Here is a 26,455-nt window from a genome sequence, read left to right on the forward strand (position 1 = left end):
ATCAAAGTCTGCATTCCAAAAAGGCGCTCCTTCCCTTCCGAGCTCTGCCGTGCGCCCAAACAGTGGTTTACCCCCACATATGGCGCATCAGCGTACTCGGAATAAATTGGACAACAACTATTGCAGTCCAATTTCTCCTGTTACCCTTGTGAAAATAAAAACTTGGGGGCTACAATATCTTTTTTGTGGAAAAAAAAATATTTTTTATTTTCACGACTCTGCATTCTAAACTTCTGTGAAGCACTTGGGCATTCAAAGTTCTCACCACACATCTAGATAAGTTCCTTGGGGGGTCTAGTTTCCAAAATGGGGTCACTTGTGGAGGGTTTCTACTGGTTAGGTACATCAGGGGCTCTGCAAACGCAACATAATACCCGCAGACCATTCTATCAAAGTCTGCATTCCAAAACGGCGCTCCTTCCTTCCGAGCTCTGCCGTGCGCCCAAACAGTGGTTTACCCCCACATATGGGGTACCAGCATACTCAGGACAAATTGGACAACAACTTTTGGGGTCCAATTTCCCTTGTTACCCTTGTGAAAATAAAAACTTGGGGGCTAAAAAATCTTTTTTGTGGAAAAAAAAATTTTTTTTTATTTTCACGGCTCTGCATTATAAACTTCTGTGAAGCACTTGGGCATTCAAGGTTCTCACCACACATCTAGATAAGTTCCATGGGGGGTCTAGTTTCCAAAATGGGGTCACTTGTGGGGGATTTCTACTGTTTAGGGACATCAGGGGCTCTCCAAATGCGACATGGCGTCCGATCTCAATTCCAGCCAATTCTACATTGAAAAAGTAAAACGGCACTCTTTCTCTTCCAAGCTCTGCGGTGCGCCCAAACAGTGGTTCACCCCCACATATTGGGTATCGACGTACTCAGGAGAAATTGCACAACAACTTTAGTGGTCTAATTTCTCCTGTTACCCTTGTGAAAATAAAAATTTGTGGGCAAAAAGATCATTTTTGTGTAAACAAAAGCGATTTTTTATTTTCACGGCTCTACGTTATAAACTTCTGTGAAGCACATGGGGGTTCAAAGTGCTCGCCACACATCTAGATAAGTTCCTTAAGGGGTCTAGTTTCCAAAATGGTGTCACTTGTGGGGGGTTTCCACTGTTTAGGCACATCAGGGGCTCTCCAAATGCGACATGGCGTCCAACCTCAATTCCAGCCAATTCAACATTGAAAAAGTAAAACGGCGCTCCTTCACTTCCAAGCTTTGCGGTGCGCCCAAACAGTGGTTTACCCTCACATATGGGGTATCGACGTATTCAGGAGAAATCGCACAACAACTTTTGTGGTCTAATTTCTCCTGTTACCCTTGTGAAAATAAGAATTTGTGGGCGAAAAGATCATTTTTGTGTAAACAAAAGCGATTTTTTATTTTCACGGCTCTACGTTATAAACTTCTGTGAAGCACTTGGGGGTTCAAAGTGCTCACCACACATCTAGATAAGTTCCTTAAGGGGTCTAGTTTCCAAAATGGTGTCACTTGTGGGGAGTTTCCACTGTTTAGGCACATCAGGGGCTCTCTAAATGTGACATGGCGTCCGATCTCAATTCCAGCCAATTCTGCATTGAAAAAGTCAAACGGCGCTCCTTCACTTCTAAGTTCTGCGGTGCGCCCTAATAGTGGTTTACCCCCACATATGGGGTATTGGCGTATTCAGGAGAAATTGCATAACAAAATTTATGGTTACATTTCTGTTTTTACACTTGTGAAAATAAAAAAAATGGTTCTGAATTAAGATGTTTGCAAAAAAAAGTTAAATGTTCATTTTTTCCTTCCACATTGTTTCAGTTCCTGTGAAGCACGTAAAGGGTTAATAAACTTCTTGAATGTGGTTTTGAGAACCTTGAGGGGTGTAGTTTTTAGAATGGTGTCACACTTCATTATTTTCTATCATATAGACCCCTCAAAATGACTTCAAATGTGATGTGGTCCCTAAAAAAAAATGGTGTTGTAAAAATGAGAAATTGCTGGTCAACTTTTAACCCTTATAACTCCCTAACAAAAAAAAATTTTGTTTCCAAAATTGTGCTGATGTAAAGTAGACATGTGGGAAATGTTATTTATTAACTATTTTTCGTGACATATCTCTCTGATTTAAGGGCATAAAAATACAAAGTTTGAAAATTGCAAAATTTAAAAAATTTTCGCCATATTTCCGTTTTTTTAATAAATAATCGCAAGTAATATCGAAGAAATGTTACCACTAACATGAAGTACAATATGTCACGAAAAAACAGTCTCAGAATCAGCGGGATCCGTTGAAGCGTTCCAGAGTTATAACCTCATAAAGTGACAGTGGTCAGAATTGCAAAAATTGGCCTGGTCATTAAGTACCAAATTGGCTCTGTCACTAAGGGGTTAAACCAAAAAGTTGCCATGTGAAATGACTTTAGTTTTGTTTCATATCTGTGATCTGCTTTTTTTTTTAAACAACTGAATGAACATCCTCCAAGGCCGGTGATAATTTTTGCCAGGGGTTGTAGCTGAATTTATTTTCACCATCTAAATTTTTAAAAAATTGCAATTTCGGTATTTGCTAATAATGCAATGCCCTAATCTACTAGTGACTGGTTCATCAAAACTATTGAGTGTGAATAATCTTGGTGAGCTCTCCAGCACTCGATGAAAATTGTGCCAATATTTGGCCTTTATATGAATACTGATATCAGTAGGAAGTCTACAATTAATGGCACGCTCAAATCATTATGAGTCAGACTTTAATTACTTTGAACATTACAAAAGGTTGAAAAATATACTACAGATTGCTCAAGAGCAGATGCTCAGTCAATTGTAGGATGTAGACATAAAGTGAGTTTTTGCTTCATGTAAGGCGTCATTCATGTAGGTACATGAAAAACTGGTTTGGATATCATCAGCATATTGTCTGTGTCTGTTTTTCTCATCAATGTATCTTCAGTGTATTTCACAAATGGATAAATAAATTACATAGCTTCTATACTTTGCAGCGTTACAAACAGACAGCACGTGGATGCCATTCGTTCGCTGTAAGTGTTTCAGTAACCCATATATTGGCTCCCTTCTTCCATGATACCGGAGAAAAACGGACATGTCTCTGTGAGTATTGGACAGACACACGGCCCCTGAAAAAATATGAACATGTAAACCGCTCAATAGACTATAAGGGGTACAAATTGTACCGTCAAAAACACGGATAGAAAATGTACGTGCCACACATACATGTGAATGAGACATAAGACGTATACCCCAGCATGCACATGATTCAGCCGTCTCAAACACATGGCCCACGGTGTTGCTCCTTGAGGATGCTTTATGCAGGCCACATGCACTGTAGACCCCTTGACATGTCTGCCCGGTTCAGGGGGCCGCTGACAGGAGCGTTTTATTTTAGCTGAGTGTGTTTTTAGATGCACTTTCACTTGAATGATGTACCTGCTATGGTTGTGGATGGGGAGGAGGTGAGGCGGCAGCAGCGGAGCTGCAGTTCACAGGAGGCAGGAACCAGCTGCCACGGGTAACCCCTATGCCCGCTGGTAAAAATAAATGAATATTTAGGACTCTCTACGTCCACGGGAGTGGAGAGCAGTGAATATTAATTTCTCTTTAATAGCGGGCACAGTAAGCACAACTGTCGGCTTCCTGCAGCGAGCGGGTAATCATGTGTGCTACTATTAAAGAGCAATTAATATTCACTGCTATTCATACACATAGTCCCGGCGTGTGGAACAGTGAGTATTCCGGCAGCTGTCCTTTGCTTGTAAGCAGCGCATGACGTCACTGCCATATGCTGCTTACAAAAATAAATCATCAGCTGGAATCTGAACAGGATGCTGCGATGGAGCATAGGGAAGGTAAGTAGGATGTTTTCTTTTCTTTATGTTTTTCTGATGGGGGCATGCATACCAGGATGGGGATGAGGTGGCCATGCATACCAATATAGGGATGAAGGGACAATGCATACCAGGATGGGGATGGAGGAACCATGCATACCATGATGGGGATGGACGCCATGCATAGCAGGATAGGGATGAGGGGGCCATGCATACCAGGATAGGGATGGGGATGGGGGCCATGTATACCAGGATAGGGATGGGGATGGGTGCCATGCATACCAAGATAGAGATGAGGGGGCCATGCATACTAGGATGGGGATGAAGGGACCACGCATATCAGGATGGGTATTATGGCCGCCATGCATATCAGGATGGGGATGGGTGCCATGGATACCAGCATCGGAATGAGGGGGCCATGCATACCTAACTGACCGGACATTCAGCGTCTCCTACTCACACACCACCTCCTCACCTCGCCCCCTATCTGTCGGAATCCCGCAAGGTTCAGTTCTACGGCCCCTGCTCTTCTCCATCTACACGTTTGGCCTGGGACAGCTTATAGAATCTCACGGTTTTCAGTATCATCTCTATGCTGACGACACACAGATTTACATCTCTGGACCAGCTATCACCACCCTACTAACCAGAATCTCTCAATGTCTGTCCGCTATTTCATCCTTCTCTGCTAGATTTCTAAAACTTAACATGGACAAAACAAAATTTATCGTCTTTTCCCCATCTCACGTGACCCCCCTAATGAACCTATCCATTACAGTAAACAGCTGCCCACTCTCCCCAGTCCCACAAGCTCGCTGTCTTGGGGTAATCTTTGACACTGATCTCTCCTTCAAACCACATATCCAAGCCCTTTCCACTTCCTGCCGTCTTCAACTCAAAAATATTTCACGGATCCGTACATTCCTAAACCAAGAATCTGCAAAAACCCTTGTCCATGCCCTCATGATCTCCCGCCTCAACTACTATAACCTCCTGCTCTGTGGCCTCCCCTCTGACACTCTCGCACCCCTCTAATCTATTCTAAACTCTGCTGCCCGACTAATCCGCCTGCCCCCCCGCTATTACCTCGCCTCTCCCCTCTGTCAATCCCTTCACTGGCTCCCCATTACCCAGAGACTCCAGTACAAAAGCCTAACCGTTACATACAAAGCCATCCACAACCTGTCTCCTCCATACATCTGTGATCTCGTCTCCCGGTACTTTCCTGCACGAAACCTCCGATCCTCACAAGATCACCTTCTCTACTCCCCTGTTATCTCCTCTTCCCACAATCGCATACAAGATTTATCTCGCCCATCCCCCCTACTCTGGAACCCTCTACCACATCACATCAGACTCTCACCTACCATCGAAATCTTCAAAAAGAACCTGAGGACCCACCTCTTCCGACAAGCTTACAACCTGCAGTAACCACCGATCGACCAAACCGCTGCACGACCAGCTCTACCCTCACCTACTGTATCCTCACCCATCCCTTGTAGATTGTGAGCCATCGCGGGCAGGGTCCTCTCTCGTCCTGTACCAATTGTGACTTGTATTGTTCAAGATTATTGTACTTGTTTTTATTATGTATACCCCTCCTCACTTGTAAAGCGCCATGGAATAAATGGCGCAATAATAATAATAATAGCTATAATAATAATAATAATAGGGATGAGGGTACCATGCATACTAGGATGGAGATGAAGAGACCATGCATACGACGATGGGGATGATGGGTGCCATACATACCAGGATGGGGATGGGTGCCATGCATACCAGGATAGTGATTAGGGGGTCATACATACCAGGATGGGAATGAGGGGGCCATGCATACCAGGATAGGGATAAGGATGGGCCCCATGCATACCAGGATAGGGATGGGCATTGACGCCATGCATACCAGGATAGGGATGAGGGGGCCATGCATACTAGGATGGGGATAAGGACACCATGCATGCCAGTATAGGGATGAGGGGGCCGTGCATACCAGGATAGGGATGGGGATTGACGCCATGCATACCAGGATAGGGATGAGGGGGCCATGCATACTAGGATGGGGATAAGGACACCATGCATGCCAGTATAGGGATGAGGGGGCCGTGCATACCAGGATTGGGATGAGGGGGCCTAGCATAACCAGGATGGGGATGAAGGGACCATGCATACCAGGAATGAGTTGAGTGGGCCATGTATACCTGGATTGGGGACATATACCAGGATGGGGGATATTAGTACAGAATTTACCAAATTTTTGCTTCACTTTTTTTTTCTATTTTCCTACTTTAAAATCTAGGGACATACCTACGATATGAGGATCTGGATGGGGACATGACTAGAATATGGTGACCTGGATGGGGCTCTAAATGAAAAAAAACAAAAACACAGCAAACATGTTCAAAAGGTGTATAGAAAAAATGTCACTTTGTCCTTTAAAGAGTGCGCCCCCCCAAATTCAAAATTTTTCTATATGCCGCCCGTATACCCAGCCGAGTTTGAGCCCCCTGCCCTAACTCATGGTAGAGTGTCAAGGTGAAAAGATATATCTTCATACACTTTTTGTACTTTTATATCCTTATGCTGTGAAACAATAAGTTTTCCCCTTTGCTTGCTGATGCAAATGTAACTGTATTTAAAATGGCTGCCAGTATTCACCTATGCCCTAGTTTCGTTTCTGAGAAGCTAAGTATCGTTTCTGCTGAAATCGAAACTTGAGATATGTGGAGAGAGGAGGATCCACCAGATGACGTCAGGACTAACCAGAAAGACCGGATACTAGACATATATTGCTTAACCCCTTTACCCCCAAGGGTGGTTTGCACGTTAATGACCGGGCCAATTTTTACAATTCTGACCACTGTCCCTTTATGAGGTTATGACTCTGGAACGCTTCAACGGATCTTGGCAATTCTGAGAATGTTTTCTTATAGCATATTGTACTTCATGATAGTGGTAAAATTTCTTCGATATAACTTGCGTTTATTTGTGAAAAAAACGGAAATTTGGCGAAAATTTTGAAAATTTCGCAATTTTCCAACTTTGAATTTATATTCTGTTAAACCAGAGAGTTAAGTGACACAATATAGTTAAGAAATAACATTACCTACATGTCTACTTTACATCAGCACAATTTTGGTAACAAATTTTTTTTTTCTAGGAAGTTACAAGGGTTAAAATTTGACCAGCAATTTCTCATTTTTACAACAAAATTTACAAAACCATTTTTTTTAGGGACCACCTCACATTTGAAGTCATTTTGAGGGGTCTATATGGCAGAAAATACCCAAAAGTGAAACCATTCTAAAAACTGCACCTCTCAAGCTGCTCAAAACCACATTCAAGAAGTTTATTAACCCTTCAGGTGTTTCACAGCAGCAGAAGCAACATGGAAGGAAAAAATTAACATTTTACTTTTTAGTCACAAAAATGTTCTTTCAGCAATAATTTTTTTAATTTCCCAAGGGTAAAAAGAGAAAATGGACCTCAATAGTTGTTGTCCAATTAGTCCTGAATATGCTGATACCCCACATGTGAGAGGGAACCACTTTTTGGGCGCATGGCAGGGCTTAGAAGGAAAGGAGCGCCGTTTGACATTTTCAAGCTAAAATTGGCTGGAATTGAGATCGGACGCCATGTCGCGTTTGGAGAGCCCCTGATGTGCCTAAACAGTGGAAACCTCCCACAAGTGACCCCATTTTGGAAACTAGACCCCCTAAGGAACTTATCTAGGTGTGTGGTGAGCACTTTTATCCCCCAAGTGCTTCACGAAAGTTTATAACGCCCAGGCGTGAAAATAAAAAATCCTATTTTTTCCACAAACATGATGGTTTAGTCCCCAATTTTTTATTTTCTCAAAGGTAAAAGGAGAAATTGGACCACAAAAGTTGTTGTCCAATTTGTCCTGAGTACGCTGATACCCCATATGTGGGGGGGAACCACTGTTTGGGCGCATGGCAGGGCTCAGAAGGAAAGGAGCGCCGTTTGACATTTTCAAGCTAAAATTGGCTGGAATTGAGATCGGACGCCATGTCGCGTTTGGACAGCCCCTGATGTGCCTAAACAGTGGAAACCCCCCACAATTGACCCCATTTTGGAAACTAGACCCCCTAAGGAACTTATCTAGGTGTGTGGTGAGCACTTTTATCCCCCAAGTGCTTCACGAAAGTTTATAACGCCCGGGCCGGAAAATAAAAAATCCTATTTTTTCCACAAACATGATGGTTTAGTCCCCAATTTTTTATTTTCTCAAAAGTAAAAGGAGAAATTGGACCCCAAAAGTTGTTGTCCAATTTGTCCTGAGTACGCTGATACCCCATATGTGGGGGGGAACCACTGTTTGGGCGCATGGCAGGGCTCAGAAGGAAAGGAGCGCAGTTTGACATTTTCAAGCTAAAATTGGCTGGAATTGAGATCGGACGCCATGTCGCGTTTGGACAGCCCCTGATGTGCCTAAACAGTGGAAACCCCCAAGTGAACCCATTTTGGAAACTAGACCCCCTAAGGAACTTATCTAGGTGTGTCGTGAGAATTTTGAACCTCCAAGTTCTTCACTAAAGTCTAAGTGCTTCACTAAAGGGCTCGGAAGGGAAGTAGTGACGTTTTGGAATGCAGACTTTGATGGAATTGTCTGCAGGCACCATGTGCCATTTGGTGAGCCCCTGATGTGCCTAAACAGTAGAAACTCCCCACAATTGACCCCATTTTGGAAACTTGACCCCGTAAGGAACTTATCTAGGTGTGTCGTGAGAATTTTGAACCACCAAGTGCTTCACTAAAGTCTATGATGCGTGGTGTGAAAATAAAAAATTCTATTTTTTCCCCCACAAAAATGATCTTTCAGCCCCCAATTTTTTATTTTCCCAATGGTAACAGGAGAAATTGGACCCCAAAAGTTGTTGTCCAATTTGTTCTAAGTACGCTGGTACCCCATATGTGGGAAAAAACTGTTTGGGCACTTCGGGACTCAGAAGGGAAGCAGTGACGATTTGGAATGCAGACTTTGATGGACTAGTTCTGAGAGGGCATGTTCCATTTGCAGAGCCCCTGATGTGCCTAAACAGTAAAAAAAAAACCACAAGTGACATCATTTTGGAACCTAGACCCCCAAGGAACTTACTTAGATGTGCCCCCTCTTTGGAACTAATCTACTGGTTCCTGTTAAGTTAATTAGTAGTGCATGGAGGTGTGGTACAATTTGAAGCAGTCCTTCATACACAGGCCAGGTTTGTCGGGGCAGGTGTCACATTGATAGATGGTGTCCTTGCGTACTCCTCTTTTGTAGCACACTCGGCACCTTTTTTGCGGCTTACTTTTTCTATCAGTTGGCGGGACCACCCCCGGAAAATGCTGACCTGGTACGATACGAGCACCCTCAGTTCCGGAAGTACTGGGGCCCGCTCCTTCCCTCGTGCCAAATATCAGGGCCTTAACCACTACCTCCTGGAACTGAAGGTACGACGTATCAGTGTGTCGTGCACATCGTGACAGCAGGAAAGCGTTGAGCATTGCCATTTGTACGATGTACACGGACAGCTTTTTGTACCACACCTTGGCCTTCCTCAAAGCACTGTACGGTTGGAGGAGTTGATCGGAGAGATCAACGCCCCCCATGTTTTTGTTGTACCCCAGTACACAGTCCGGTTTGCAGACCTGTGTTGAGGTACCCCGTACACTGCTGAGGGCACTGCCATCACCGTGTATGGTGGTCAAGAGAAGGACATCCCTCTTGTCCTTGTACTTGACCACCAGCAGGTGGTCGCTACATTGGGCTTTGCTCTCACCTTTTCTGAGCATCTGCCCAAGTAGCGTCTTCGGGAGGCCTCTCTGATTTTTGCGGACAGTACCGCAGGCTGCGGTACCTCGCGCAGAGAGGGATTTGTAGAGTGGGATGCTGGAATAAAAGTTATCGGTGTAGAGGTGATAACCTTTATCCAGCAGTGGGTGCACCAAATCCCACACAATTTTCCCACTCACTCCCAGGATGGAAGGACACTCAGGCGGTTCAATCCTGCTGTCCTTCCCTTCGTACACTCTAAAGCTGTAGGTGTACCCTGAGGTACTCTCACACAGCTTGTAGAGTTTGAATCCGTACCTGGCCCTTTTGCTGGGCAGGTATTGACGGAATCTGAGCCGCCCCTTAAAATGAACCAAGGACTCATCCACACAGATGTCCCTTTTGGGCACGTACACTTCAGCAAACTTTTTGCTGAAGTGTTCGATGACCGGCCGAACTTTGAACAGACGGTCAAAATTGGGGTCATCTCGTGCGGGACACCGTGCATTATCGTTGTAATGCAGGAACTTATGGATGGCCTCAAAATGCGTCCGAACCATGACCATTCGGAACACTGGAGTGTTATATAAAATATCTACACTCCAATATTGCCGAATTTCTGGATTCTTCACGATCCCCATATGGAGGACCAGGCCCCAAAACTGCGTCATTTCAACTGCGTCTACAGGAGACCAGTTAGAAAATGATGAATGGGGGTTTTGCTCCAAAAATTGCCGAGCATACAAATTAGTTTGCTCCACCATGAGGTTAACGAAAGCCTCAGAGAAAAAGACTTTGAAAAAGTCTATTTCTGTGAGGCCGGTGGTGTCAAACTTGATTCCTGATTCTGCCACAAAATCAGGAATCAGTGGCTCGTAATTCTTGGGGGGGCGAGGTCCATATGGGATCCGAAGAGGGTCGCGCTGATTCATTTTCAGGAGTGGGCGCTGCCTGATCTTCTCTCCTGGGGCGTCTGCGTGGCGGTTCCGCAGGACCCGAGGAGGAAGATGAGGAGGAGGAGGAAGAGGATGAAGAATCTGAAGAGTAAAGGAATGTGGGATCCTCTCCCTCGCTATCAGTGTCGGAGGCAAGGAAAGCATATGCCTCCTCCAATGAATAGAGCTGCTGGGACGAACGGGACATTTTTTGTGTGAGTATGGTGCTTGGGTGTAATATTTATTGGTAACTGTGTATGTGTGGGGGGGGGGATAGTGTTTGGTGCAAACTATTCTGAAAGGAAAAAGCTAAAGGGAAAAAAATACCTGTAAAAGGAAAAGTCTAAAACGGCAGGCCCTAGCTCTGATAAGTGAACTGCGTCACTTATCAAAGTTCGGCGGCTGCTGGGAGTGTGAACGGGGATGTGTAAAAAAAAAAAAAAGAAATGAAAGGCACGGGTTCAGACGCAGCGGCTGGGTGTGCGGACGTGGATGTGGAGAAAAAAAAGAAATGAAAGGCACGGGTTCAGACGCAGCGGCGGGGTGCGTGGACGGGGATGTGGAAAAAAAAAAAAAATTAAAGGCACGGGTTCAGACGCAGCGGCTGGGTGTGCGGACGTGGATGTGGAAAAAAAAAAAGAAATGAAAGGCACGGGTTCAGACGCAGCGGCGGGGTGCGTGGACGGGGATGTGGAAAAAAAAAAAAGAAATGAAAGGCATGGGTTCAGATGCAGCGGCGGGGTGCGTGGACGGGGATGTGGTAAAAAAAAGAAGAAATGAAAGGCACGGGTTCAGACGCAGCGGCGGGGAGCGTGGACGGGGATGTGGAAAAAAAAAAAAAGAAATGAAAGGCACGGGTTCAGACGCAGCGGCGGGGTGCGTGGACGGGGATGTGGAAAAAAAAAAAGAAATGAAAGGCACGGGTTCAGACGCAGCGGCGGGGTGCGTGGACGGGGATGTGGAAAAAAAAAGAAATGAAAGGCACGGGTTCAGATGCAGCGGCGGGGTGCGTGGACGGGGATGTGTAAAAAAAAAAAAAAAGAAATGAAAGGCATGGGTTCAGATGCAGCGGCGGGGTGCGTGGACGGGGATGTGTAAAAAAAAAAAATGAAATGAAAGGCACGGGTTCAGACGCAGCGGCGGGGTGCGTGGACGGGGATGTGGAAAAAAAAAAAAGAAATGAAAGGCACGGGTTCAGATGCAGCGGCGGGGTGCGTGGACGGGGATGTGGAAAAAAAAAAGAAATGAAAGGCACGGGTTCAGACGCAGCGGCGGGGTGCGTGGATGGGGATGTGGAAAAAAAAAAGAAATTAAAGGCACGGGTTCAGACGCAGCGGCGGGGTGCGTGGACGGGGATGTGTAAAAAAAAGAAAAGAAATGAAATGCACGGGTTCAGACGCAGTGGCGGGGTGCGTGGACGGGGATGTGGAAAAAGAAAAATGAAAGGTACGGGTTTGGACGCAGCGTTTGGGTGCGCGGACGGGGATGTGGGAAAGAAAAGCGAGCACGAGTGTTGATCGGTGAACTGCGTCACCAATCAACGCTCGGCGGCGCTAAGGGGGGTGAAAAAGAAAAGCGAGCACAAGTGTTGATCGGTGAACTGCATCACCAATCAACGCTCGGCGGCTGATAAATTTGGGCACGGACGGACGCGGCGCAAAGTGGGGGTGGAGGGGGAAGGGGGGGAGGGGTAAGGGGGGGTGAAGTAAGATCGGGCCGGGATCGGGGATGAAGGGATGAACACTTACGGTTGTAGTCTCTCTTCTTTCTTCTGTCTTCTTTCTTCTGTCTTCTTTTTTTAGCAAGAATTGTGGTGTCACAGGCTACTGTGGCACCACAAGTCTCAGCACAGGAGGGGATCTGTCAGCGTAACCGCTCTTCAGGAATCCTCACCAGGTGTGAGGATTCCTGAAGAGCAGTCAGACAGGTCAGGGACAGGTGAGACAGGTCACAGAGCGGTCACACCGCTGCTGTGACCTGTCATTGGTGGGATCGAATGATCACATCGATCCCACCAATCAGAGGTGGCCCTGGTGACGCCGGTGTCGCTAGGCACCAGCCTATGATCGGAGCTCACAGCGACCGGCAGGTCACCGGCAGGTCACCATCAGGGCACACCGCTGCTGTGCCCTGATTGACAGAGCTGCAGGAGGTGGCAGGAAGATGCAGGGCCCTCCTGCATGTATTTCCAAGCAGGGCACAGCGCGGTAACACCGCCGCTGTGCCCTGCGATCGGCGCAATCGATGTGATCGTCGATCGTGCCGATCCGGCAGGTCTGTTCCTGATTGGCGCGATGGACGATCACATCGATCGCGCCAATCACAGCTGCAGGATCCGGAGCCGCAGGGCAGCTGAGGAAGGCTCCGGATCAGGTACTTTCAGACAGGGCACAGCGCGGTAACACCGCTGCTGTGCCCTGCGATTGGCGCGATCGATGTGATCGTCGATCGCGCCAATCCGGGGGGTTTTGGGTACTCGATCCTAGCCTCGGTACTCGATCCTAGCCTGGAACCTCACTGTTTCAGCCAAGCTGATTGGCTGAAACAATGAGAAAGGCTGTGATTGGCTGTTCAGAATTGAACAGCCAATCACAGCGATCGGGAGGCGGGGGAGGGGACGCCATACCCCAGGATGCCGAGGCCATCTTACCCAAGGTAAGATGGCGTCGGAATTTTAATGCGATCACCGCGACTTAAGTCGCAGTGTCGCATTAAAGGGCATGACGTACTATCCCGTCGCTAGTCATAGGGGCCCACCCCACCTCGACGGGATAGTACGTCTGATGTCAGAAAGGGGTTAAACCCCGCCTAACCCCGCCTATTGCACACCTTCCCCTAATGCACTACATAAAGCTATTTATCAGGAAATAAAAGTCAGTTGCTGTGACCGTTGCAAATACTTGTAGAAGCACGAGCATGCACTGAGATTGAACCAGCACTTTGTCTGACTCATTCTTACCCGATACCAATGCTCATAGTCTAATTTGGAATGACTGGTGAATGAAGGGTATTGTCGTGACGACCCCGACAATTTGGCGCAAACAACGTGGGGCGTGGCCAGCGATCCGAGACCCCCTGGACCCATCCCTGGACGTCCGTGGACAACACCCGTAGTGGCTGACCTCGAGGACTGATCACCCTCCAAACACGGTAAGTGGAGATCATATACTCTGTATGTGTCACACTTGCTAGTGTTTCAGTCATTATTGGTTTGTCTGTGGTCTCGTTGGGTCCGAGGGGTGACCGGTCGAGTGGTGAGACCAAGCGCGATCCCGTGCCATGCTTCGAACCAGCAACTGAGAGACGTCGCATTCTGCGCATCCTCGTGTACACCATACCTCCTTCACCGGTCATCGTACTCCATTCAACCACCCTACCCGTGACTATTGTCTAGTAGCGAAATAGAGTGAAAGATTGAGAAAGTTGTAGATTGGGGGGCGGCTTAGAGAAAGGGATAGGAGACGCAGCCCCTGTGATATTGTATAGATAGGTAACTAAGACGTCGTGAGAGGGGACCACCTGTATTTCAGTGGAGGGCTCTCATTAGGAGACCGCCTCCCAACGGTTTGGAATATCGTGACAGGACAGTCTGTAATCACCGGTGTTCAGGTTAGGGACAAGAAATATCGAGCGCGAGGCTCTATATTCATAGTACGTTGAACGCGAGGTTCCGTGCTTTAGGACACAGTGTTGATTGTCGTTGTCAGCGGCCTGAGCTGCAGCAGGGCGTAGTATTCTGTGAGTCATGTTGCGTCTCTTAAAGCAGAAAAAGTCCGTGCCCCACAAGTTAGATGAGGAATGCTGTGATGTTCTTATCTGTTCTGTGTCTCTGGTATGGAGAGGGCAAGTCGCTGCGTTCTCTCTGAATTTTCTATCCTTGTGTAGTATGTGCTGGGAGATCTGTGTTTTGTTTGAAGCAATAGTACAATATTGTATTGAATTAGAAAGAAATATTGTAAGTTTAAAGTAAAATATGGTGTCTTGTTTTAGAAGGAAATTTGTAAGTGATAGTATGGTTATCAGTGTAATTGAAAGATTGGTAAAAGATTCACCTGCTTCAAGTTGACTGGTTGATATATAGCAAATTAAGGATTAACAGAGGACGTGAATTCGGATTTGTTTTTGTTACGTTGAATAAGGAAAGTTGTCTATTACTATGACAAAAACTGGATGTTTGTGGTGCAAGAAGGAACTGAGAAAGTGATTGAGGGTAATGTGTTAGAAAGACAAATAATTAAAAATAATAATCTGAAACAGGGGGGCTCCCTGTTAGATAATATGGTCCCTCCCCAGGAAATTAAGCCTCTTCTCCCGACTGTAAGCCCTATGCCCCTTAACCCCCAGGCACCAATATATCCTGGACTGCCAAGAAGTTCTATGGGCGTCTTATGGTAGTATTTAAATATTTGGGGATTTCACTGTATAATAAAGCCCATTTACACCTTTTTGTGGCAGCTTTAATGTCCGGCCTTAAATCTGAATTGAAAGAGGCAATAATGTCAGTCAGATCCGATATTGAGACTTCCATTCTGGACGATGCATTGAAAAAAGTAGTACAAAGTTTTCAGAAGAACTTAACCCGCTCTCCATCAACAGGGAAAGCAAGGGTTAAACCAGTAGCCGCAGCGATTTCTGCTCCAATCTCAGCTCCCCCCCCCCCCACACAGTTACAAGGACGCAGCTGGTTCCTTATCAGTGGCCAAGACTCCAGCTCCAGCCCTCCCGCCTTACACAAATCCAGTCCCAACTCCAATATCCCTTTTTAACCCTATTTCTGGGAATCTCCCTCGCCATGTCAATTCTCAGATCAAGAGCTTGTTTTAATTAGAGTAGATGGCAGACCCATTAAACATTCTCTCACAAAACACATCCCTGTGGGACCTTTCCCTGAAGTTACTGCTCAGTTCGTAATCTCTCCCTCATGTCCGGTAAATTTACTGAGGGCAGATTTATTATCACAGTTCCGCTCCAGAATATAATTCCAAGATGATGGTCAAATGGTATTTATGTTATATAACCCATATGCGGATGAACATAATGAGATGTGTATCTTACACGCCCTTTCCACGGTTATGATGGCCCTGATAGGCCCAGATTCACCCCCAATAATGCCTGTAGAACCAGTAAAAGTGTTTCTCCCAGATTGCCAGTTCCTGTTTGCATTCACTTATCAGGGACGACAATTGATGTGGACAGTTATGCCACAAGGGGCCCAAAACAGTCCCAATCAGTTTGCAAAAACTATATGGGCGAGTGTCTTTTACCCTGGCAGTTAGAATATCCTTATGTCACGCTGCTTCAGTATGTGGGTAATCTTTTGTTATGTGCACAGACAGAGCAGGAAGCCATTGTTGCCACTGTTAGCCTTCTCAAGTATCTGGCAGATCTGAACTGTCGGGTTTCGGCCTCGAAACTTCAGTTCTGCCTTGGTCAAGTGATATTTTTGGGTCACTGTCTTTTTCAGGGTGCCAGACACCTCACAGACGAAAGAAAAATAGCAGTCAGCTCCCTTCCTTTCCCAAAAGATGAGAAGGAACTCTAGCGTTTTCTTGGACTATGTACTTATTGTTGTCAGTGGATACCGGACGCATCCCGCATAATGCAACCTCTCTACAAGGCCCTGAAAGACGGTTCAAGATATGCTGATGATTTTGGCAGACTCCACACAGGATACGCTGTTACTATGGAAGACACTGTAGTGCACGCAGCTGCACTCCCTCCCTCCCAGTCAGCACAAGAAGTAGAACTTCAGGCTCTGTCTACTGCATGTGTTCTGGCCAAAGACAGGCGGGCTAATATATACACGGACTCACAGTATGCATTTGGTATTGCTCATGATTTCAGCGCCCTATGGGCCAATCGAGGGTTTGTTACTACTGCCGGAACTCCAGTGAAGAATGCTGAAGCTGTTAAAACCCTCATGGACTCAATCAAATTACCTACCCAGGTGGCCATTATCAAAGTTAAGGAGCACGGTCCTAGGAACAGTCCGCAGACTGTTGGTAACAGCTCTGCAGATATGCAAGCAAAAGCTGCTGCTCTCCTACCCGTATGAACAGACCATACCAGCTATGGTGACCACACGCTCTCAGCATAAAGTTACAAGAAACACTGACTCTACAGGAACCTGATGATCCACAACAGACTGAAGTTTTCTGCCGGACCCCGCGAGACCGCTTAATGACGATGCAGAGAATGTCTCCTAAAGGAAGAAGTGAAGCAGTGGAAGGCTGATGGAGCACGTATGGACAATGGTTTCTGGAAAAAGGACCAACTTGTGTGTCTCCCTAAGCGGATGTACCCTGCTATTGCCATGTGGGCACATGGGCCCACACATCGAGGAAAAAACAGGCCCTACCCCTAGTACAAAAATTCTACTGGACTCCAGGTATTTCTACAATCCTGACAGCACTCAACCGTGCATGTAACATCTGTCAGACCTGCAATCCCGGTCAACTTCAACGTGTACCCCCGAAGCACCTTGCTAAACCCGACTATCCTTTCCAAAGGCTCCAGGTGGACCACATCACGTTGCCTAAGTCTGGAAGGTATGAATATTGTCTGGTGGTTGTTGACATGTTCTCCAATTGGCCGGAAGCATTCCCCGTTACCAACATGACTGCAAAAACCACAGCAAAGAAACTGGTGATGGAAGTTATATGCAGATATGGTGTTCCAGAAGTTGTCGAAAGTGACCAAGGCCCGGCCTTTTCTTCTCATGTGTATCAGGAGGTTCTGACAATGATTGGATCCACTGTAGCCCTCCATACTCCGTACCATCCACAATCCAGTGAGAAAGTTGAGAGGCTGAACGGCACACTGAAGGGACAATTGGCTCTTACACATTCGTACTACCCCTATTGCAAAACATGGCCTGTCCCCATATGAGATATTGTTTGGTGCTAGGCCCTCAGTTGCAAATTTCAAGCCTCAGTAGTTATCAGAAGAAACTGACCGTGCTGTTCAATATGTTATTAAGCTTAGTAAAAATGTTGCTAACACCCATGTTTTGGTTTCTTCTTCCCTTCCAGATTCAGCAGAAACCGACATTTGTCACAATTTGAAGCCTGGTGGTTTTATGGTCGTGAAAAGCTATGTCAGAAAACACGGACTAGAACCCTTGTATGACGGTCCCTACCAAGTCCTCCTCATTACTCGTATGTCAGTAAAGCTGGAAGGAAGGCCGACGTGGATCCACGTATCGCACTGCAAGCTGGTCAAACAGACTAGTAGCAAATAAGGGGACATAATGTTTTAGTTTTTCGTATTTCCATTTAATAATATTGGTAACCGCATGGGACAGCCTAAATTCTCCAATATCCTTGAATAATAAGTTTGTACAATATCATGAAAGATTAGTAGTACAGATGGGTATAGCCAATAAAATTGTCAGTTCTATTTTCATTTACCCTATGATTACACAAATGTGCGATAAATTGCTTATGGCTACAGACTATCTAGATGATCAAATTTGGGATATATTGGATATACTTAATACTACTGTTGTTGTCCAAAACCAACTTATCATAGTCACTAATCAATACACTGTAGTACTGGACTACTTAACAGCAGCACAGGGTGGTATGTGTCAGGTTATTGGACCCATTAGAGTATGATGGCACTGATCCAGGGGAGATCCCTAAGTACGTTCCCCTCAAAAAATTAGACAATACCCCCTACTCTCAGATGAAGCTAAGAGACTTACTCTAGGGACAGCGGGAGAACTCTATGTGAGGCTAGTAAAGGGTTCAGCTGCCTGGAGGCCTCTCGCAAAGGGAGAGCTTCTGAGGTGTCTGGATGAAGAAATCCACCTCCCCTTTCCCCATCACATGGACAGTCTCGAAGGATCTTTCTTTTTAGGGAAAAACTTAGTGTTTAGGGGGGATTGTCAAGGTGAAAAGATATATCTTCATACACTTTTTGTACTTTTATATCCTTATGCTGTGAAACAATAAGTTTTCCCCTTTGCTTGCTGATGCAAATGTAACTGTATTTAAAATGGCTGCCAGTATTCACCTATGCCCTAGTTTCGTTTCTGAGAAGCTAAGTATCGTTTCTGCTGAAATCGAAACTTGAGATATGTGGAGAGAGGAGGATCCACCAGATGACGTCAGGACTAACCAGAAAGACCGGATACTAGACATATATTGCTTAAACCCCGCCTAACCCCGCCTATTGCACACCTTCCCCTAATGCACTACATAATGCTGTGTATCAGGAAATAAAAGTCAGTTGCTGCGACCGTTGCAAATACTTGTAGAAGCACAAGCATGCACTGAGATTGAACCAGCACTTTGTCTGACTCATTCTTACCCGGTACCAATGCTCATAGTCTAATTTGGAATGACTGGTGAATGAAGGGTATTGTCGTGACGACCCTGACAATTGTACAAAAGCTTCTATTGCGCACATAGAAAAATGTAAACTAAATTTCTGACTCTCCAATTCTTTTTATAAGAACCACAAAAGACAACAATTAAATTGTGAATATTTCATATGTATGAGATGTGTGTTTTTGTTTGGTTGGTTTTCTTTTTGCGATGGGCATCCATTCAGACTGGTGACTTTTTAGATTTTCACACATTGTGCTCTTATCAATAGACAAAATGATTTTTGAAATGTGTCTGTCACTCACAAAATTTACAAGTAAAATGCCAACTAAGGTAAAGTTTGCTTGAATACCACAGGGTTAACAACTGCTGGAACTAACATCTTGTCTTTTTTTCTTTACAATGGCAGCCACATCATTTTTCAGCTTGTATATACAAGATTCCAGTTGTTGCCAAAAGTCTTTAAACATTTGTGATTGCTTCTCTGTAAAAAGCCGCAAGTGATGAATGTTCTCTTCCTCCTAATAAAATAAAATATATAAATGCTTTACAATGTTACACCAACTTGAAGAATTTTTTATTTTTTAGTATATACTAGTTTTTAGTAGTGGTCAAAAACCTTCAAGAACTGCAAAGTCCATCTGCAAAAGAGAAATTCTTATTAACTTGCACCTTTTAGTAAAGTCTCTTTTCTGCACGTTTGGCAATAATTTTATGCTGGACATCTTCAAGTTTTTTTGTACGGTTATTAAAAAAATCTCGATTGATGAAGCAACTGGAAACTTAAAGCCTTGCCCATAATCACAGACATTAAAAAAAAAGAAAACATAAAATATGAAAAAAACTCCAAAACTAGGTGAGCGTGCAAGTTATTTACTGGAACAATTTGATGGGTATAGAGAAAAGTGGCATTGCTAAAATATGGCAGACATTTGTGATAAAAGATAACTTAATAGGTGGTATAACATTAGAGTAGACTGTTTTTTTAAAAGGTGCTCCAAATAAGTCAAACAGCAGGAGCCAGTGTGATAAATGTATCCCTATCTAAAAATGACACTGTATTGATAAATCTGCCTGATTTTCCTAACAGCACTTACCTATGGGCATAGAGTTGACATGGCACAAATGTGATTGTTAGTAGATATTCTGGCATTTTAATAAAATCACTGTTTTATCTGCTGCACATCTAGTAGCTATCTGAATGTTGAGCTCTGTATAATCCCGACCACATCACTGATTGGCAGCTTTCGGTCTATGCAGTGTACACCGAAAGCTGCCAGTCCGTGGAAGGGGCGGGGGTATACAGAGCTCATGAATATGGAGGACTACATAACAACAAGTTTACTAGTCCTCTAGTAATGACATCTTGATAAAACCATGATTTTATCAAAACTGCAACAAGCAGCCCAGTAAATGACGCATCACCGGAGTCAGTGTCTCTGCCTCTCCATTATGCTGCTCTCAGATTAGTTAACAAAAACCTGGTGACAGATTGCCTTTGTTTGCTTTACTGTGCCTGTGGCAAGGGGGCAGAATGCAGGTGATATAACTAAAAGATCTAGACGTCAAGGAGCACTGACACTTTTCCTGTAGATGAAGTACTACAGCTGTTAGATGGATTGAATAGTGTCAAATGTTAGCACTGGATTGTGTAGTAAGAGCTATTTTTTAATGGTTTCAACACTCCAATTAATTAATACTAATTATTGATATGGTTTTAGTCAGTTTTATATATATACAGTATCAGGGCCGTATTTGCCACTAGGCACTTGAGGGCACGTGCCTAGGGCGGTGGGATGCGGGGGGGCGCCCTTGAGCTAGGTTTTTTTTTTTATTTTTTTTTTATAAAACTCCGGGGTCAAGTTTCCGCCCCCCTCCTCCCTCCCTCCTTCCCGCCCCCCTCCCTCCCTCCTTCCCGCCCCCCTCCCTGAAGACGTAATACTCACCTTCCTCCAGCGGTGGCTGCAACTGTGTCTTAGCGCCGTCCTGTCTTCAGCGGTCACATGGTACCGATCATTAAGGGTGATGAATATGCGCATATTCATCTCACCTTAATTAGCGCTACCATGTGACTGCTGAAGACAGGAAGGAAGACGCTGCAGAGATGCCAGGAAGTTCTGTGCTGCGCGGTGAGAGGTAAGTATGACAGGGAAAAAAAGTGGGGAGCCGTGCACACAGGGAAGAAGGATGGGGAGCCGTGCACACAAGGGAGAAGGATGGGGAGTCGTGCACACAAGGGAGAAGGATGGGGAGCATTGCACACAAGGGAGGATGGGGAGCCATGCACACAAGGGAGAAGGATGGGGAGCCGTGCACACAGGGGAGAAGGATGGGGAGCCGTGCACACAGGGGAGAAGGATGGGGAGCCATGCACACAGGGGAGAAGGATGGGGAGTCATGCACACAGGGGAGAAGGATGGGGAGCCATGCACACAAGGGAGAAGGATGGGGTGCCATGCACACAAGGGAGAAGGATGGGGAGCCGTGCACACAAGGGAGAAGGATGGGGAGCCGTGCACACAAGGGAGAAGGATGGGAAGCCATGCACACAAGGGAGAAGGATGGGGAGCCGTGCACACAAGGGAGAAGGATGGGAAGCCGTGCACACAAGGGAGAAGGATGGGGGAGCCGTGCACACAGGGGAGAAGGATGGGGAGCCGTGCACACAAGGGAGAAGGATGGGGTGCTGTGCACACAAGGGAGAAGGATGGGGGAGCCATGCACGCAGGGGAGAAGGATGGGGGAGCCATGAACGCAGGGGAGAAGGATGGGGGAGCCATGAACGCAGAGTGGGAGGATGGGGGAGCCATGCACGCAGGGGAGAAGGATGGGGGAGCCATGAACGCAGGGTGGGAGGATGGGGGAGGCATGAACGCAGAGTGGGAGGATGGAGTATAAATATGGAGTATAAATACTGGGCCCTATAAGGGGGACACAGTGTGAGAGGACAGTGTGAAGAGGGGACCGGTATAGAAAGGAGTGGTCAGTGTGAAGAGTATGTACCATAAGAGGGACAGTGTGGGGGTCATATTTTGTGCAGACAATATAGTGAGGAGCAATTTTTTATTTGGGAGCATTATAATGACAATTGTATCTTTAAGGGCGTCATGTGGAGACTTTCTGCAAAAGAGCGGCGAAGATGGAAGTCTGCAGAGACGGCTGTGGATGAGAAAAAACTCATCATGGGATCTGGACAAGATGAAGAAAAGGAGAACGGCTCCAGAGGCGACGTCATCTATCAGGTACCTGGATGTAAATGTTATTTGTGATGCTAACTCTCATGTTTTTATATATGTTAGGAGATTTAAAGGGACACTGTCACCTGAATTTGGAGGGAACAATTTTCAGCCATGGAGGCGGGGTTTTTGGGTGTTTGATTAACCCTTTCCTTACCCGCTGGCTGCATGCTGGCTGCAATATTGGATTGAAGCTCATTCTCTGTCCTCCGTAGTACATACCTGCACAAGGCAATCTTGCCTTGCGCAGGCGTGTACTATGGAGGACAGAGAATGAGCTTCAATCCAATATTGCAGCCAGCATGCAGCCAGCGGGTAAGGAAAGGGTGAATCAAACACCCGAAAACCCCGCCCCTATGGCTGAAAATTGTTCCCTCCAAATTCAGGTGACAGAGTCCCTTTAAAGGGGATGTCCAGGTTTGTGATGAGTCTGCAGTCATTCTTTGTGACTGCAGACTTCTGAATTCTCACAGTGCACACTGCACGCTGTCAGGATTCTCTCATGCTGGGGATTTACATTAATGCGATCACATGCTGACTAGACATGCGTGACCTCCGTCAATGAAAATGAACTGAGCGTGGCCGGGCACATCTAGTCGGAATGTGGTCAGAAGTATACAAATCACATACTTGTGCTGACATGACCGTCCACCGGCAAGGGAGAATCCTAAAAGTGCAGTGCACGCATTGTGAGAATTCAGAAGCTGCGATGTCAGGATTCAGCTCTGCAAGTTCCAGTAGTCGTCACATGGACACGTCACTCATATGCGATTTTCAGACTTAGAGTATGTGTCCACGTTCAGGATTGCATCAGGATTTGTTCAGGATTTTTCATCAGTATTTGTAAGCCAAAACCAGGAGTGGGTGATAAATGCAGAAGTGGAGCATATGTTTCTATTATACTTTTCCTCTAACTGTTCCACTCCTGGTTTTGGCTTACAAATACTGATGAAAAATCCTGAACAAATCCTGATGCAATCCTGAACGTGTACACATACTCTTATGGTCCTGCGACAACGAGCTTCTCTTCTGCTTCTCTTAGTTTTTCACTGAACATTGAGAGCATTAGGGAGAGGAGCTCGTGGGCACATGACTGAGTGTGCAAATCACATATGTCCTTGGCGGAGGGGGGGCACCAAAATGAATTCTTTCCCCGGGTGCCAGAAACCCTAGATACACCTCTGCCGGTATGCTACTGCGAGCAGTGATTACCGGGTCTGGTAGAGGGAGGTCTGTGCACAGGCAGTGAGGCAGGGACTGAGGGTGTGCACAGAGAGGATGGAGACCCGGAGACTGCCCGTCCCAGTCTACGCCGTAGCCTAGAGCCCTCATTATCATAGGAATATGTCAGTTAATAAATTGCTTTTCTGAAGCTTCATAGTGTAGTTATAGGTCAGGGAGGGTTGGATAGGGATGAGCTAGCAAAGTGCAGGGACAGGTAGTGATGGCTACTTGCGAACATGTGCGGCAATTGCGGTTTTGCACTTACGATGATACATAAAACACTGCTAGCAGTGTTTTTTCTCATTGCTGCAAGTACCTCATTTGCCGGATGGCGGCAAAACCGCAAGTGCCGCACATGTCTGTAAGTCCCATAGGGAATGAATGAGGCCGAACGCAGTGTTGCCGTAAGTGATCCATTACGCGGCAGATGCGGAAAAACTGTCGGATCTGCTGCAAAAGGCGACTTTCACATCAGCGATTTTTGCCAAAGTCACTGCCGATAGTGTTATACTCACCAAAGGGGGAGGCAGCACTAAAAGTGCCTAGGGCAGCAGAAACTCTAAATACGGCCCTGTACAGTATATATATATATATATATATATATATATATATATATATATATGTATATGTATATGTATATATATATATATATATATATATAATATATATATATATATATATATATATATATATATATATATCCCTTACTTTCATGGAGTTAGCAGAAGGTCATTGAAGCTTAAGGCTATGTGCACACGTCAGGATTTCTGGCAGAAATTTTCCTGACAAAAACCTGACATTCTGCCAGAAATCCGCATGCGTTTTTTTCGCGTTTTTTTGCCGCGGTTTTGATGCGTTTTTTGCACGTTTTTATGCGTTTTTGATGCGTTTTTTTCCAAATGCATAGAATAGCGGGAAAAACGTGAAAAAAACGCAAAATTAATGAACATGGTGCTTTTTTTTACCGTGATGCGTTTTTTTCACGGAAAAAAACGCATCATGTGCACAAAAATTGCAGAATGCATTCTAAATGATAGAATGCATTGTATGCATTTTTAATGAGTTTTTATCGCGAAAAAACCTGAACGTGTGCACATACCCTAAAGCCCCCGTCACACAAAGCGAGATCGCTAGCGAGATCGCTGCTGAGTCACAAGTTTTGTGACGCAACAGCGACCTCAGTAGCGATCTCGCTATGTGTGACACGTAGCAGCGACCAGGCCCCTGCTGTGAGATCGCTGGTCGTGTCGGAATGGCCTGGACCTTTTTTTGATCGTTCAGGTCCCGCTGGGTAGCACACATCGCTGTGTTCGACACCTTACCAACGACCTCATGACAGGACGTCCCTCATTGAGGTCTGTTAATCGTCATGAAATAGCTGCCATGTGACATCGTTGTACAGGTCGCTACATCGCTGCTGCGTCGTTGGGGAGATCTCACAGTTTGACATCTCACCAGCGACCACATAGCGACGCAGCAACGATCCCTGACAGGCCGTATCGTTGTCGGGATCGCTGTAGCGTCGCTAAGTGTGACGGGGCCTTAAATGTCATTCAGATGGTCAAGTGATCAAGGAATGCAAATGGACGGTCATTTAGTTATTATCTAAACAAAAGACAGAGATGTTATCCTGCCAATTAAATATTTAAGTGGAGGCTGTTAAGTTTACAGAACACATACCATGGTAGATCAAAGATTTTAACTGAGATACATTGAGAGTTTAACATATAAAGAGGACTGAACTTTTAGAGGGGGGACACACATGCAACAGAGATGGGAGATACAGAGACAGACAGCCTGATGACTTCTACAATAATAATGTAATGTATGAATAATGTTTGTTTTGATACACATGTATTTATTTTATTTTATTGTTCAATATTATAATTTATTAAGTAAATTCATTTTAGATTACTCAATTCTCGTGTGAGCATGTTCTTATTCATCACAATTTTTGAATCTGTTACAAAGCATGGACTCCAACATGTTTATTGGCCACGACCAGGGTTATCGGGAAATGACTTATTTTCTCTCCATTGAAAAACTTACAAATTGATCCATACAACATGTTTATGGTAGAATCCGGGGGATAAATCTCTTTTACAGTTAGCTCTTGCAGTTGCTTTTTGCAAGCAAAAGTTTTTTTACTAAAACCGTACTAGTACAGTGCTGCTATTTCTGGTGACCGGGTTAAGATGGCTGCTGTCCCTGACAGCAGACCATCCCTGCACGTAGCCCCGGGGGGCTGCACCACCCCTCACACATTGTCAATCGCTGTGATTGGCAGCATTTTAGTTAATGAAAAAAACCCTGTTACATGCTGTGATGTGGGCTGTGTAACACAGCACCAATCACAGTCATGAAAATGGGTGGGGTGATCATTATCTCAGTTTTGGCATGCAGAGCAATTATATAGCCCCTCTGTGTACGTGATTCAAAGATTCATTGGTGGCCAGTGTGATCCCCCTGCGATCTCCTACCTCCGGCTCCAGCATCCTGCTCTGCCGAGATCCTCCTGCGATCTGCCTGCTGTGCTGTGTGCTGGCTCATCAGTGATCACAGCAGCAGCAACTCTCCCATCCCTGTCCCAGTCTCCCCATCCCTGTTCCAGTACTCCCCTCCCCTTCCAATTGAATTTTTTGCGCACTTTTTTGCGCTTTTTTCGTGTGCGCAACGTCCTGCACAGAGCATTCATGCGCTTCCTGTGTCCGCAGCGCTCTGATCAGTATCTTTGCTGATCAGAGACTGCACCATAGGACTTTTTCTTTTTGTAGCTAATTAGCGTGGAGGATGTCGCAGTGTAAGCAACGTCTGATTTTTTTTTGTTGAAAAAAATAATAATCGAAATTAGTACAGCGTAGTTTTAGAGGTAGAGTAGCTGGCATCACAGTGTTAGTGACGACCGACCTTCTTTTAGAGAAAAAAAAATTGTTCAGAGTAGTTCTATAGGTATCGAGGTAGAACGTTAGTGTAGCCAGCGTCACAGTGTTTGGTGATGACTGATCTTGTTTTAGAGGAAAAAAAAATCGTACAGAGTAGTTTTATAGGTAGCATGTTATTGTAGCGGGCGTCACAGTGTTTGGTGACATCCTATCTTGTTTTAGAGAAGAAAAAAAAGTATAGCGTAGTTTTA

Source organism: Ranitomeya imitator, chromosome 5 (assembly GCF_032444005.1).
Source record: "Ranitomeya imitator isolate aRanImi1 chromosome 5, aRanImi1.pri, whole genome shotgun sequence".
In the NCBI taxonomy this organism is placed as follows: Eukaryota; Metazoa; Chordata; class Amphibia; order Anura; family Dendrobatidae; genus Ranitomeya; species Ranitomeya imitator.